Source organism: Hydra vulgaris, chromosome 04, assembly GCF_038396675.1.
Source record: "Hydra vulgaris chromosome 04, alternate assembly HydraT2T_AEP".
Lineage (NCBI taxonomy): Eukaryota > Metazoa > Cnidaria > Hydrozoa > Anthoathecata > Hydridae > Hydra > Hydra vulgaris.
The window spans coordinates 554,105-571,786 of record NC_088923.1 but is presented as its reverse complement, the minus strand read 5'-3'; the positions used below and the strand labels follow the sequence as shown (position 1 = coordinate 571,786).

Genomic DNA, 17,682 nt, shown 5'->3' with positions numbered 1-17,682 from the left:
TAGTTTTAATAGGAAAGTTAGGAAAGCGTTGGAAATACAACACAACGAAAGTACCTTTCGCAATAATGGTCTTAACCGGGATGATGGCGATTATGTGCCGACGTCATTTTGGAAACCTATGTTCAAATTCTTACGTCACAAAAAACTCTCTTAAAAAACTCTCAAAAAGAAGCTCTTACAAAGAACATTGTTTCGTATATTTAGACAGTTTTGTATAATATTATTTTTTATAACGGTTTTTAATATATTTGATAACGAGGGTATCTATATTCCCTCGAAATATTGTAAAAATTATATTGTTTTTAACAAATGGAAGTTAATCCATAAAACAAGTTTTTTTAAAAATTATTTATAAAAATAAAATCTATTGAAGATGTCAACATTTAATATATATATATATATATATATATATATATATATATATATATATATATATATATATATATATATATATATATATATATATATATACACATATATATATATATATATATATATATATATTTATATATATATATATATATATATATTCATATATATATATATATATATATATATATATATATATATATATATATATATATATATATATATATATATATATATATTTCGCAACTCAGCTTGCGTAGTGAACAGATTTTTTTTTAATAAGTCATCGTCCACATTTTCATGAAGAAGAGCGCCGTAAAAATCTTAGTTTTAATTACCTTTGGCGCTGCGCTCTCTTACATAAAAAGGAGAACGTTGGTCAGCTTAGTATTTAACAGCTTTAATAAATCTTTCTAAATTTTCAAACGCGAAAAAATGTAGATATAAATTTACATTTTTTTTGTGTTTTGTAAAAGAATAGATATTTTGTTTGAACTCGATTTTTATATATCATTGCAACATTATCAGAAATTAAAAAATGTTCATGGAATTCATGAAAGAAATGCAAAGTCAAACGGAAGCATTACTTAAACAAAAAGATTAAAATGTTTAAGATATAATAAGCGGAAATACGAAAATAATTAACAATCGACTGGATAAAATTGAAAACATTCTAGATGAAAACATAAGTAAAATTAAAATACTTGAGAAAGATATTTCAGATGTCAAATTAAGTTTAAATTTTCAAGAAAACCTTATTGATCAAAAAGTCGAGGCATGCCACAACAGCTTTGAAAGGAATTAACTTGTTTACAACTCTTAAAGAATCAACAAAGAAACATTGAAGATAGAACAAGAATAGTTACCTTAAGAATTAATGGGTTACCGGATAATGATAATGAAACTTACACACATAAGGAAGAAAAAGCAAAAATATTTCTTGAGAAAAATCTAGGTTTGTGGAGAGTCAACATTGAACGCGCACATAATACTGGAAATAAAAAAAGAAAATCGAACAAGATCAATCGTGATAAAATTAAAAAGTTATAAAGATAAAATGAAAATATTGAAAAAACAAATAGATTAAAAGGATCAAACATATATGTCAACGAAGATTTTTCCAAAATGACAGTTAATATTAGAAAAAAGTTGTTTGCAGAAGTTTAAGAACGACGTCTAAAGAGAGAAAACCGTGCCGTGATGTATGACAAAATTCTTCATTTAAAAAACGAGGTACGAGTATTAAACTCAATCATTGTTCCAATGTAAAAGTAATGCGTAATTTATTTATTTAACTTTCTATTTTTTTATTTTTTTTGTCTTTATAAATGGCGGAAACAATAAACTTTAATTTTTTTAACACATTTTCTGGTGATACCGTACGTCACTTTTTAAAGACCATTGACCCTGACGTAAACATTCTTGACTATTATTCCTTAGAAAATATGCTCAGTTGGGATTTTATTATTGAGGACACCCGTTCGGACAGCTTCGACAAAAATTGCAAACATCTTGACTTCAAACGCACAGATTTTAAATGCATGATTAACTCCTTCAAAATGTATAGCTGAGTCCTGGCTAACCTAACAGTTGACCAGTGTTATGCCCATCTATCAAAAGTGAATCTCACTGCCATTGCGCTCCAACTCGCCGCAACTTATTCTCAATTAGCACAGACCCAAAATGGCTTGTCGATGAAGTTAAGCAAGCGTCAAAAGAGAAATATGCTATTTTTACCCAACTTGCAGCACCACAAGACCGAAAACACCTAGTAAAACCGGAGTTTAACAAAGCCTCGTGGAAAGTCAAAAGACTTGTTTATAAAGCTCTTTGCACACACAAACGTAACATCATAAGCAAGTGCAAAGATAACCCTTGACTTTTTTTATGACTTATTTAACATGGCAAAAACTGCTAAAACCATATTAGTGCTCTTGAGAATGAAAACTAACATTCAAAGGAACTGATATATGCAACTTGCTAAACGAACGGTTCTTCTCTGAATATGGCAAGGAATTTCCCGGTGATGCTCCTGTTCTCAAAACACGCATTAATACGATTCACAATATAAATAAAGAAAACTTCTCCCAAGCCGCTGTCGAGTTGCGTTTCTCCAAACTGGACAAACATAAATCACCAGGTATTGATGGGTTTTATCCTTTTATCCTTTCAGAAGCTCGTTCAGCGTTAGCACTACCTACTACTGGTCTTTACAAAGTCTTTCATTACTGGAGATTTTCCTATTTGCTGGAAGCATGCCAATGTCACACCAATTTTTTTAAATAGTCGCAAGACAAAGCTAGCTAGCTACCGTCCAATCTCTCTCACCTCTGTTATATGCATGGTGATGGAACACTTAGTTTGTGACTTCATGCTCAAGCATATGACTGGCCATAATCTGCTTGACAGTAATTAACACGGTTTTGTTCTTCGCAGATCATGCATCACAATTTTAGTTTAGACTTGTAATGATCCCTGATTGTAATGATCCTTCTTGATTTTGCGAAAGCCTTCAAAACTACGCGCGTATGGTTTCAACACAAGTACATGTAGCTGGACGGCATCGTTTCTAAACGACCGCAGTCAAAGAGTTGTACAAGATGATTACATTTCTGAGCGGTTAGATGTCCGGAGTGAAGTTCCGCAAGGTTCTGTAATAGGACCCTTTCTCTTCGTTATTTTCATCAACAGTATGCCAAGCCTAACTCATCACTGCTGTAAACTCTTTGCCGGTGATAAAAAACTAATAGCTGTGATCAAGGACACCAATGACTATCAACTTCTCAAAAAGGACATTGATCGCCTAGTTGAATGGGACCACACATGGAGGATGAGTTTTAACGAGGATGTGTAAAACCATGTTTTTGACAAGAGAGTTAATAACCACCTCAACACTGCATTTATTTTTGATTTGCCTGGCTCGCACGTAATGTTTACCACAACAATACCTTAGTAAGACCACCTCCGAGCGTGACCTTGGTATCATTGTCAACAACCAACTTTAGTTACAACACCAAGTTGCACAGGCTTTCAAAATTGCTTATTTTAAAAATAATTGAGTGGGCAAATGCCCCTGCTGCCTACACAGTTCCTACGGGCCTGATATATGTATATATATATATATATATATATATCTATCTATCTATATATATATATATCTATCTATATATATATATATATATATATATATATATATATATATATATATCTATATATATATATATATATATCTATCTATCTATCTATATATATATATATATATATATATATATATATATATATATATATATATATATATATATATATATATATATATATATATATATATACATATGTTTATACATGTATATGTATATATATATATATATATATATATATATATATATATATATATATATATATATATATATATATATATATATATATATATCTATATATATCTATCTATCTATATATATATATATATATATATATATATATATATATATATATATATATATATATATATATATATATATATATATATATATACATATATATGTATATATATATATATATATATATATATATATATATATATATATATATACATATATATATATATATATATATAAATTTTATTTTATATGTATATATAGGGCCGTAGAAACAAAAATTATATTGGGAGAGGGGGGGCAGTGCTACCCCGAAGTAGTTTTAAAGACGGGTTTTTTTGTTTGGATCAACTTTTTAGTCAATATCTTCAAAATTATTTATTTTAAAAACTATTGGAGTGGGGGGGGGGGGGGAAGGACAAATGCCCCTGCTGCCCACCCTGTTGCTACGGGCCTGATATATATATATATATATATATATATATATATATATACATATATATATATATATATATATATATATATATATATATATATATATATATATATATATATATATATATATATATATATATATATATATATATATATATATATTTATATATACATATACATATATACAAAATAATTTTTTATTTAACATTGTAAATTTTTATTGTAAGTTATGATATGATAAGTATAAAATTTAAATATGTATTTTAAATTATATTTAAATATATGTGTGGCTTTCCTTTATTCCTATACTTTTACCTATCATAATACTATTATGAATATATAAAGATATTTATTATTAATAAATATTTTTCAGAAATAATGTTTTGGATTTAATTATTCAACTTTTATACCTTAAAAAAAGAAACAAAAACAGTAAAAAAGTTGTAACTGTAAAAAATCCAAGTCCCGCCTTTTATCGGTAATTATCTAATTTATGTAAATTTAACATTATTTTAATAAAAATGATTGTTCCAAAATAACGTCATATTGTAACGTAACTTTAAGTTAACATAAATTAGATAATTACATATTTATATATAGTTTTAATAAACTTTCGATTCAACACTGATATATTCCGAGCTGACGGACAAAAACGGATAAAATAACTGCTGTTTTATCATAATTTCAATAGGATTTAATAAGCGTATAAGGGAAATTCCGCGCTTGAGTGAGTTATTTTAATAAAATGAATAAATTAAAATGAAAATAAACCAAGTTATCATTGGGTTGCCATATGTTAAAAAATTTTAAACTTTAAGTAATAATGTCATTTGTGTTTTGAATTATACAAATTTTTTTTTTTTTGATGTAAATTTCAACACAATACAATATATTTTTTTTTAATTTCAACACAATACAATATTTTTTTTTGTTTTAAATTTCAAATTAAAGTTATGCGTCATACCTTTTATATAAATGGTAGTTAAACTACAATTTGATTGCGTAGAATTGTCATCGTAAGTAGCGATAACTAATTTGATTTAAGATATTTTAATAAATAGCTATACCAATCTTTTGGATAATTTTACGCAAAATAATAACTGCTTAATTTAATTTAAGAAGCAAGTTTATGTAGGTTAAATATTTGGCTTGAAATATTCAACTAATAAACAACAGGTTTTATGTTTTTTTGCGTCCCGTAAGTATATATATATATATATATATATATATATATATATATATATATATATATATATATATATATATATATATATATATATATATATATATATATATATATATATATATATATATATATATATACTATGTAATTTGTTGATGACGAAAGTTGAATCTCAAATAATTGCATAAAAAGTAAGTTAAGATAAATTTACAAAGTTGATGATAAAATCAAAAAAGATCAGCAAAAACAGAACCGTAGCTTGCGGTAGTCAAGGAGAGGAGGGGATGGAAAGAGATTTTAGGGGATTTTTTATCAAAAAATTAGGCCCCTTCCGCAATTTTAAGGAGCTTATTTTATTTTTTTGTTCACTTAATAATACTGAGAAAAAATTTTTACGATTTTATTTGGGGGTAAGGCCTCCGACATGCTAGCCACAGCACTGACTAAATATGGAAAACAATACATTAAAAAACACAAAATGTTATACCTAACGACAAAGTTTTTTGAATTTCTATAATTTTATTTGAAATTTCTCTTTCTGACAAACTCGATCCTAAGTTCCATATTGCAATTTCTTTATTGTGATGGTTAAAACCATCCAAATAGCGTGTGGAGCTAAAGTTGATTGTAAATCTTACATTTTCTGGGCCTTCAAAGGGAAAATTTGAACAAGAAAATAAATCTTTGTCTTTAAATTTCCCATCTAAATACAGGCTGACCCAATTTTTTAACGAACAATGTTTTATTTGTTCATCAATCATTTTTTCAAGTTTTTTGGCTTCAATGGCTGAAAATCCAACAACTTTTAAAATCTCCACTACCTCTAGACTTGATTTAGCGGAATCTCCAATTGACCTAAGGTTCATTTCTATTTTCTCCCTTATAAAATTTTTAATGCCAACATACTCGAGGTATTCTTCATCGATTTCAAGTTTTTTATTAATTTCATTAATTAAGTCTTTATTTAGATCGATTTCAATCTCATCTGAAAAATAAAAAAAGTTAGAGCTATTTTAGGCGCAAAAAAAATTAAAACTTTCACTTTATATATTCCCTATATAATATTATAAAATAACACTTATTGTTAGAATGTATGTTATTAACAAACTATCTTTGATTATTTTGTGTTTGTACTTATATATATAAGTTTAAACACATAATAATCAAAGATATTTTTTATAGTATTTTTATCTGAAAAGTAGTATTTTTTTGTGTTATTTTTTAAAGCCATTATTGAAAAAGTGCTTTTAATAGAGTATCACTACTAAAATCAGTTTTTTCATTAATTTATAGTGATCCTCTACTAAATGCACTTCTTCAACAAAAACTTTAAAAGATAACACAAAAAAAGATTACTTTTTAGATAAAAAATTAAATCAAAAAATATATATATTAGAAGTATAAATTTGTTAAATCATTTTTCAAAAAGCCGGAATAAATGTCTAAAAAAATGCCTATAATTTAATAATTTTTGGTCACATAATATCTTTGGTTATATTCTCTCTCTCTCTCTCTCTCTCTCTCTCTCTCTCTCTCTCTCTCTCTCTCTCTCTCTCTCTATCTTCACAAACTTTGTAGATTTGTTTCTGTAGCTTACTGAGTATATCCTAAAAATATCAGGTGCAAAATGTTAGTCAATATACAGATATTAAGTTTCCAAGTCACCATTGTTTTATAAAAAATTAAAAAAAATTTCGACAAAGCAGATGCGCAGAGAGAAGCCGTGGTGCAGTGGTTAGAGTGCTTTGCTTTAGAAGCAAGTGGTTAGAGCTATAGAAGCAAGAGATTCAAGGTTTAAATAAAGTTTTAGGAAATACTTTTCGCCATCGATAAGGAAGGAGGAATAAACTTCCTAGTTAAAAGCTTTTCCACTTTGCTATGTGACAAGAATGTTAGGTCATTTTGGTGCATCTAAAACAAAAATTAATAATAAAAAAACACGTATAACCACCAAAAACGTATGAGTAAATAGTTTTAATAAAGTTATGTTTAACAAAGAACCATTTATCTAATGATTTTAACTTTTTTTTTTGCATAATACAATTTTTGTTTATTTTCGCTTTAGCTTTACACGAGTATTGTCAAACAATAGAAGTAATCTGGGGTAAGTTGTCAAATTTTAGGCAATTATTTTATCTAGAAAATAATAATAATATGGGAAAAAGTTAAACATGCCTTATTTATTTATAAAGTTTTTTTTTAACGATTTGCACAAATTCATCAAAGTTGATGAAAAAATTATGATTTCAAGCATTCAATTATAACTTCATGGATTTTGCCTATATATTAAGATTACCAGATCTATTCAAAAAGTTTCTAAAAAATTCGTATGTTTCTTCGTAAATTATTTCTTAGAGATTAAGTATCTAACTTAAAATTTGAAGTCGGTGTTTAAACTTAACTTATCGTGGGGCCCGAGTTTAATTATGGGTCCCAGTGATCCAGCCTGCGTATAAACTTTTTACTTTTAAGGAATTATAAAAGCCAATTAAGATTATTGAAGACTTAAAAGAGCTAGATTAGTCTCACTAAAATTCTTTTGAGTTAGCCCTGAAAATTGCACGCCGAATATTATTCTAAAAAAGTATACCATCCATTTAAAAGAAATGTTTAAAAATGTTTAAAAAATTTTAAACGAAAACTAAGCAATATTTAAAAAATTTCTTATGTACGAACAAAATAAAATTAAAAACATGCAAATAATAATAATTATCAGTCAGGTATTACTGAAACATGACATTTTTCGAGAGCTGTCGCTAACACATATTTTTTTCGACTTAAATTTTTTTTGTCTCACTTTGATATTTTTATCGTTCATTTCATTTTGGTTCTTTTTCTTTCTGCAAAATAATCAAGAAGCTTCAAATAGTCTCTTGATTCAATGCAGAGACATATATAGGCAGGGGCCAAGGGGGGCTTAGTACCAGGCGCCAAGCTTCAATAGGGTGCCAGCCGTCAGAATAGAAAATCATAAAATAGTTATTTTATATTATTATCACGAAATTTTTATTTTAATATCATGTTCAAGTCATAGGTCGACTGATAAACCTACTAAATCGTTTTATAAATAAAATGCAAATAAAAAGAAAAATAAACTGAATTTTTAGGTGACTATGTTGATAAAAATCTTAGCTCGAAATATCCGATAAACCTTTTGTGCCAAGCCTCTCTTACTTGAAATAAAAATTCCTAATATTTATTAGCTGAATGTTTTTAACATTTTTATATTTCTTTTCATAATATATAAACCATAAAATATATAATTAAATGCTATTAAATGCTACTAAATTTTTTTCTAACTAATTTTGGAAAGTCAAGCATTTCATTTCGAGAAACTTTTCTTTGGAACAAAATAGTTTTGATAAAACTTTGTATTTTTCTTTGAATGAAATAACTCTTTATTCAAAAAAAAAATTAAAGAAGTCGTTTTTTCTATCGAAGACATATTTTTGTATTTTTAACGCAAACATGTCAAATGAACACTTCATACATATATTATATGAAGAGCCTACTTTGAAGCTTTATTATTCAGTATCCTGTAGACCATGAACAAAAGTTTTGATACGGATTCATTGTTTGTTACATGTAGAACAATAATTACCCCAAGAGTTTTCACCAGTTTTATTTTTATATTAGTTATTTTTATTTAAAAAAAAGCACAAGTATGCCATCATAGGCAACTACTGCTCCTATAATGGCATAAGGGAGGATGGGGCTGGTTAGCATCAAGGGTAACTTGACAATTTCATTTGACCTTAGAGTCTTCCCTCAGAAATGCCAGAAATTACGCGTAATCATCCTAATTAACCCTTTTGTGCAACACAGCAACAGTGTAGAATTTCGCGCATTTTTCTTCCAACAGCATTTGTTAGTAAAGTAAAAATTCCTTTTTACTTCACTAACAAATATGTTGTTTTTATGAAAGAAAATAAGTTTTCTTAACTCGTCAATATTGGAAAACACCTAACTCGTCAGTATGCCATCATAGGAAAAAGTTATTATTTTCATTTAAACAAATTATGTCTGCCTTGTTCAAAAGATAAAATTAAAATAAGTTTTCTACTAAATGCACAAAACTTGGAGATAAAATGCATGAAAATTTCTTTTCTGCACAATTGATAATAAAATCACATTCTTAAATATTAAAAGGGATAAAAAATTCAACAGCACATCCCAAAATCGATTTTTGCTGATTATAAAAGCAAAATTTGTGCATAAGGAACGTATTTTTACTAAAATTAATGTAAAGTCAGTATAGACATGTTGGTCTAATCACTTTTTTGCCATAACCAATATTTATGAAAATATGAACGGTATGCCATCATTGACGCTATGCCATCATAAGCGCCTTTTCCCTATGTTTAATTGCTCATCAACAGAAATTTTTCTTTGTCCAATTTTAGGACCTAAAATTTTCTAACTGGTTCAATATTTAATTAGATATTGAGTTTATATTGAGTTTATATATATTCGTCATTATTAATATAAGTTTGTACAACATTTTACCGTGAAATATATGACTGGAGCAAGTAGAAGACAATAGTCTTATCATCTCGCCCCGTTTTTGTCGTTGACAAAATATAACAAAATATAAACCAAATACAAATGTAATAAAATATTTATAATACATATAATTATTTTTTTTTATTTTTTTTTTTTATTACTTTTACAATAAACATCATTAAATAACCAAGCAAGTAATATAATAGAATTTCAAGAAAAAGTGAAGATTTAAATTGAAAAGGAAAAATTTTAAAAATTAGAAAAAATTTAAAAAATAAGAGATTGTTTCATTAATGTTGAGGTCTAGTAGCTGTTGCTTTACAACGCATTTAAAATGTTGGAATGAGTTTATCGTTTTTATTTTGTTTGTTAGAAATGAGTTCCACAATTGGGGTCCTCTGCTGGATAGTGAGAATTTAGATTGTCTTAAAGAGGTTTTCGGAATATAGTAGTTCTTGATAGAGTATTTTGTTTGATATTTGTGATTAACAAGGCGAAAAAAGTTATGGAAGACTTCAGGGACCAGATCATTTTTGAGTTTAAACATGAACTGAAGAATGCAATAGATATTTTGTTCGTAGATATTAAGAACTCTCAGTTCCTTCATTAAATGTTTAGAATTGGCATTTCTATTTGCGTTTGTTAATATACAGCATGCTTGTTTCTGTTTTTTATATATTAAATCTAGTTTTGATTGGTAGGTACTAGCCCAGGCAATATTGCAGTAGTTAATATAGCTATGTATATATGCAAAATAAAAATTTTTAAGGCATGCATTATTTAAAATATATCTGTTTTATGCATAATTCCAATGTTTTTAGATATTTTGTTTTTTAATATATTAATGTGGTCTTTCCAGCTAATATGTTCATCTAAGAATACCCCGAGAAATTTAACTGAGAACGCTCGATTTAGTCTAACTTTGTCTAATAGGAATATCTGGAAGTTTTAATGGTAGTTTGTCAGAATTGTATGGTTTTGTGAAAAAGATATAACTACTTTTCTCAATGTTGACAGAAAGTTTGTTTGCTTTAAACCAATCGCTCAACTCTTCAAGTTCCTGATTTACTGTATTAAAAAGTGTAGTAATGTTAGAGTGGGTATAGAAAGCTTGAGTGTCATCTGCGAAAAGAATGAAGTTCAATATACTGGAAGATAAAAATATGTCATTTATAAAGATTTGGAAAAGCAGAGGTCCTAGAACAGACCCCTGGGGAACACCACATGTGACGATATCAAGTAGAGTGTATGTTTTGTTGTAAAATAAGGCTTGTGTACGGTTTTTTAGATAGCAACTGAACCATTTTAAATTTTTTTTTTTTTTTTTTTTTTTTAAATAGATGATAGATTTAAGTATGTAAAACATGGAAATAGAATTAAGTCAGATTTTTTATTTTTGTGGCTTTGCAGATTTGCAGATGGGCTCCTCATATAACATATAATCGTTTATCAAATTCTCATCTAATGTTTTTATAAAAAATAAAATATAAAAAGTTTTTTACTTTATATATTTATATATATGTATATATATAAACATATAAAATAAAAAACTTTTATTTTTATATATTTATATATATACATATATATAAATATATAAAAATAAATGTTTTTTTGTTATTTTTAAAAACTTTGATTGATATTAAAAACTTTTATGTATATATTTTAGGTTCTTCGGCAGATTTTATATTCAGATTAAGGGTCTGCGTATCTTTTCATTTCCATACCGTTATCATACCGATATGATCCCGGAAAAAAAAAGTGTCATCGGAATGATTACGGCGTAATATTGTTATAAAAATTTTAACCGGTAATTTAGTAAGTTTAAATCTCGATATATACCAAATTGCGATATTTATTTTACGAAATCATATTGGAATAATAACGATATGGAAATTAAACGATACGCAGACCTTTAATTCAAATGATCATGTAAAACAACGACAAAAATTTTTATAAGCTTTTTTAAATTCAATTCAAACTTTTTCCAAATAGGGTAGTGGTAGAGCGTTCGCTTCACAAGCGAGAAGTTCCAGGTTCGATCCCTGGCAGTATCGCGCTCAACTCGTTTCTCCGTGCAGCAAATAAAAAAAACCTTGTTTTCGATTTATAGCTTTGTATAAGAATTAGGTAATTTTAAAAACTTTACGATTGTGTAGGAACAAAATTAGTTCAGTACAATACGAAAAGGTGATGATAAGATTCTTAAAACAGAAACTAGAACAATTAAAGCTTATACCCTCCTTTAAAATGTACTTAGATGTTAATCTGAAAATAATATAACTCTTTTTTTTTATAAATTTACTTTTATTACTAAAAATAATGAGGATGGCCAACAACTTGGACATCCTGTAAAGTCAGGAAATTAAATAAGTTATGCAAAACTCAGGTAATTTTGATTGATTTTGTTGCAAACTATAAGTTATTATTTGAATTGAAAATCGAAATAAGATGGCAAAAAAAGTATTTTTAAAGTCTCATGATAACATCATTATTTAAAAGTTAACTAGAGTACTATGTGAAATATTTTGTTTTGCTTTGCATGTTAAACTTTTAGGGAAAAGTCAGGGAAAATGAGCATGAAAGTTTGCTGGCCACCCCGATTATACACATTAGTCAACTACATTTATATTAAAATGATCAAAGACATTCATATTCCACACGGTATTGTCTAAGAAATTGAGTGATTCTCACAGTTATATATTTAACGGGAAACATTTTGTACAGTAAATTCTTCTATTCATGAACATTATGTATAAGAACATTAAAAAGCCGTCTAGATTTTGCGTCCAGATAATTGTGGTCTTTAAAAAGTTAAAATATGATTTGATTTTTAATGTTGATTGATTTAATGCTATAATTTTTAATGTTGCCCAAATAGTATTTTTAATATTGAGTTCCAGTGTAGTGAATTAATATTAATAAATTAAAACTCAAGCTGGTATAGAAGGCTTTTATTTAATTTTATTTACCAAATCGTAGATACCAATTAGACATTTCATGGTTTTGATATGTTTATAACTAAGTCAAGTTTGCTATCGTGAAGTAAATTTTTTTTATTATTTTGTGCTTTATAACCTCAAAATAACTATAGTCCTCCAATGTCAAATGTGAGTAAAATAAGAGCGAAGTAACTTTTTTAAAGAGCGACTTTACCATTTAAGTTAAGTCTTAAAAACAATTCTTTTGTTCATCTGATGTTAGATGTATGAAATATGTTTGTTCAAGTCAAGCTTATATTTCTAGTTGAATATTTTATTTATGCTTTAATGTATTAATTAAAAGTAAAAAGTTTAAAATTCTGCTTTATAGATATTGTATTGAAATATTTAGAAATAGTAGACTTAATATTAAGTGGTTTGGTATCATAATTTATTTTCTCAGTATAGATACTATGCTCATATCATAGATGATAATATTAATCTTTAATATACTTTTTAGATCGAACTGGAAATTGGAGCAACTTCAATGTCATGCTTTAATATTTAATAAATATTACCACTAATCCGGTCTTCTTCTTTTTAATTTGATTTTTCAAAAAAGACTTTATAAATTTTAAAACTACATTAGTTTTCACATCTTTTTGAGTAACTAATGAAACAAGAGCTTGTTGAAATAGTTTATTAAAATAAGTAAATATGTTTCTTAACAAAACATACAAATATCTTGTTTTTGCTGGACAATTTTGGAATATTTTGTTTTTCTGCCTACAAGTATGCGCGCGCATTCTTTTTTGAAAACGAGAATGTAAACATTCGCAAGTCATGTACTGAATTTAACATGTTCGTTGGCAACTACGAATATACTCGTAGTGCTTATTTTTTGTCAGTTATATTCAGAATAAAAAGTACTATAGAACTATTTTCGATTAAAAATATTACATTTATTGAAATTTTGATACCTAGCCTTGGCAATAAGAATGAAACCCAAGGTGCCCCAAGAAGTCTTTACGGTCTTATCACAGAGGACCGCGGATGAGCATTTAATTGGAAGTTCACGCCTCCTTCCTAACCGATGTCGCAAAACTTGTCTAAAGGTGGGGTTTGAACCACGGATCCTTTGTTTCTGAGGCAATTGTGCTACCGTTCTAAGGCAAGTGTGCTACCAAGTGTGCTAATTTAAAATATCTCGGCAGCAACCGTGTTAAAACTGTTGATTTTGCGTCACCTTAACGTTAAACATTATTGTGAAAAGTCAACAATTGTGAAGGAAAACGTCAACAGATGTTAGCTAAATGAATGTTTTTAATTTAATAAGATGTAAACCTTTCATAATATAGTAAATGACAAAGTTTTGTGTTTTGCCATAAGAAAAAAAAAAAGTTTTAATGAAAAAAAAATCTGTATTTTTTAGTCGCGTATTTTATACACAGATTGCGTGCTAAAAGTTGGGAAATAATTAAATATAGTCGACTAACTTCTAAATTATTATTTTTATTCATAAAAACAATAATATATATTTATAGAAACACTTAAAAACTATCAAAAGTACAAACTGTCACCATATGGCATTTGTACTCAAATTTGCGATTTTTCCAATAAACACTCTCAAGACTGCAACTTTCTATATCTCACAAAAAAAGTTTTAGTTTGACACAAAATTTATTTTTTAAATTATTTAAATAGATACGTAAAGCTAGGTGATGTTTTATTTATAATGCGCAAGCAAAAAAGCCATTAAAATTGAGCCAGAAACGTTAAGGTTTAACGACTAATAGATGCCTTAACACAACTGTCCTTTTATAGCGCGTTATATATATAAATATATATATATATATATATATATATATATATATATATATATATATATATATATATATATATATATATATATATATATATATATATATATATATATATATATATATATATATATATATATATATATATATATATATATATATATATATATATATATATATATAGTTTAACTGGCGTATAAGGTTCTAACTGACCTTTTTGCCAAAATTGACTTTATCATTTTAGTAGACTATTTAAATCATAACGAACAAAATAAACTAAAATTTGCTGCGATATTGCGTAAAACAAGCTAACTGCTAATGTGCCAAAGTTCTATTTGCAACTTTATTTAACTAAGATTTAATTTTTTCGAAAAAGAAAACTGCTGTTTTTATTTGTTTTAGGTATGTAGAGAAAAAACAGAAAATTATTTCTTTTATAGTTTTTTAGTTTTCTCAAAACATGAAAAAATGCTTTAGGCAATGATAGGGACGATAAGCCACTGACATACAAAAATACAACTTTTATCAATAATAGAAACCAAACTAAGCTAATATATAAATACACAAACTGTGAAAATAATATAAATACTTATATAATCAAGCTAAGCAATATAAAAACTTATATTTTATTAAATTAGGCTTTACAAATTTTTTAAATTCTTAAAGGAACTGAGTTGATAAAAAATATATTTTCGTCTATCCACACTGTAATATTAACAGCAAACAATTAGTGCACTAAAAACCAACGCCTTGTTTACTGTCTTTTTAATAAAAACAATCTTTTTATTTTGGTATATAGCAAATGTAAAGTAATTTTAAAAAAGGCAAATATTGAAATTACCTTTCATGGCAGAAAATCCGGCAGACATTTATGGTAAGCTTGTATCCTCTAAAAGAAAAAAAATTATTTTTTCTGAAAAATAAAACTTTTCTAATAAGGCGTAAAGTAGTTTATTAACGGAAGTTTAAGTTGATAAAAGCGTGGTTTTTACAATGTTTAAATTGCCTAATTGTGAAGTAATGAAGTGTAATTTCAATACGTGTGGTTTCACAAGGCTTGAAATTTATACAATTATTACCTAAAGTATTCAATTATTATTTAAAGTAAACAATTATTACCTAAAGTATATTTATTACTTAAAAAATACAATTATTACGTAACGTATTTTTATGCTTTAGATTTTGATGAAATTTAAAAGTTTAAAAATAATAATAGCAGTTGATTCAAACAATTGAGTTTGCTTGTCGAACAAAATTAAATTTAATTTATAAGGTTAACTTAAGTTTTTTCGACAAGTTAGAAAAAAAAATTAAAATTAATTTTTAAACCGCACACAGATCTTTGTTTGTTGACTAATGATTGTTAATCTTTAACGCATAAGTCTATAATACCCGCAAACACTTTACTGCAACGTAACGTAAATATAGTTATATTGCAATATAAAAACATTTTAAACCTTTCCCTCTCAACTTAACAGTTTCAAAAGTTATAAAGATATTTGTGGTATTTGCTTCTACTTTGTGTGGAATTTTCAATTTGAACAAGTTAGAGTATGGCGCAAATAAAAACATTAGAAATTTTCTTTATGTTAAATATCAAATTACTTTCATTTTAACTATAAATAAATCAACTAGAATTACAAAATAGAATTCTACTTTACAAATCATATTATAAAAATTTTGCATAAAGCATAAAAATCAAAACTGATTATAAATGTCACCACAGAATATTTTTGAATCTTTATATTATAATGCAAATACATTACTCGAATATCTTAAATATTTAAGTTACAAACCAAACTAAATTAAATAAATTCTGAATAAAGTTGTTACTCTAGAATGTTTACAAAATAGAAATAAGTACTAATATGGAGTCAGGGTAACAACATTAGTTTTTGCCATGTTTAATAACAGAGTTGTTAACAAGGCCAAAAGTAGCAAGGCCAAGGCCGCATTTTACGAGGCCAAGGTTAAACGTTTTTACCTCGGCCAAAAGTTACAAGCCCAAAGCCACAGGTTACAAGGCTAAGAATATGAGTTTCAAAGCAAACGCCTATGCACACATTTTTAAGACCAAAGACTTAAATTTTTGCCTTAAGTTGATAAAGTAATAACGTAAAATAAAGATTGATTAATTACGTAGTTAATTGCATAAAGTAAAGAATAAAAACTTTTAATTCTTTGATTTTACGTATTTTTTTATAAAGGCCAAGACCAAAACAATCATGGTCAAAGCCAATAATTTCTAGGCCGAGACCAAGGTCAAGGTAAAAAGTTCTAAGGCCAAGACGAAGGTTTTAATTTTTGGCCTTAAGACAAGGCCAAGAACTAACAACTCTGTCTAATAACACCTGCCCAACAATATCTGTAAGTATAATGAGCTATAATAACATCTGTCCAACAAATTCTAAAATTTCATTTTTTTTTAATAACATTCGTGCAAAAATTAAATGAATATTACAGATCTAGTTAGAGCCGTTCCGAAGAGGTTTGTAAAAGGAGGGTGTGTGTGTGTGTCGTGTGTGCTTTTAGCCAACAAGAGATACAAATAAAAAAAAGGTCTTTCATATTTGTCATTTGCCAACTAAACTTCAAAACTCGCCAACTCAAATGCTAAATGTGCCAACGAAAATGCATATATTACAGGGTTAGGGTTAGAGTTTACGGTTAGGCTTCCATTAGGGGAAGGGGGGAGACACCCCCTATACCCCCCGTTAGGGACAAACCTGGATATAGTTACATCTTTTAAATTATTAAAGTGTAATAACATCTGTGCAACTACATCTGTGGATTCTATGAGTGTAGTTACATCTTTTAAATTATTAAAGTGTAATAACATCTGTGCAACTACATCTGTGGATTCTATGAGTGTAGTTACAACTTTTAAATTATTAAAGTGTAACAGCATCTGTGCGACTAATAATGAATTAATTTACACTGATGTTAGGGTTAGATGTTAGGGTAGATGTTACCTATTTTTTCAGATGTAATTTCATTTGGAAAGAAATATTAACTGATAATGCATTATTTTAAGTTAAGTAACATGTAGGATTTTTTCAGATGTAATTACATCTGGAAAA

At 27.0% G+C, this 17,682-nt stretch overlaps 1 long non-coding RNA gene across 1 annotated transcript; it reads right to left on the bottom strand.

Moving 5' to 3' along the window:
* Window positions 1-5,853: 5,853 nt before the first annotated feature.
* LOC136078942 (uncharacterized) lies at window positions 5,854-16,111 on the bottom strand. The gene is made up of 3 exons (XR_010637800.1): window positions 15,937-16,111; window positions 15,444-15,491; window positions 5,854-6,346 (listed from the first exon to the last, which is right to left on the bottom strand). It is a non-coding gene; the product is annotated as an uncharacterized LOC136078942 (long non-coding RNA).
* Window positions 16,112-17,682: the final 1,571 nt, after the last annotated feature.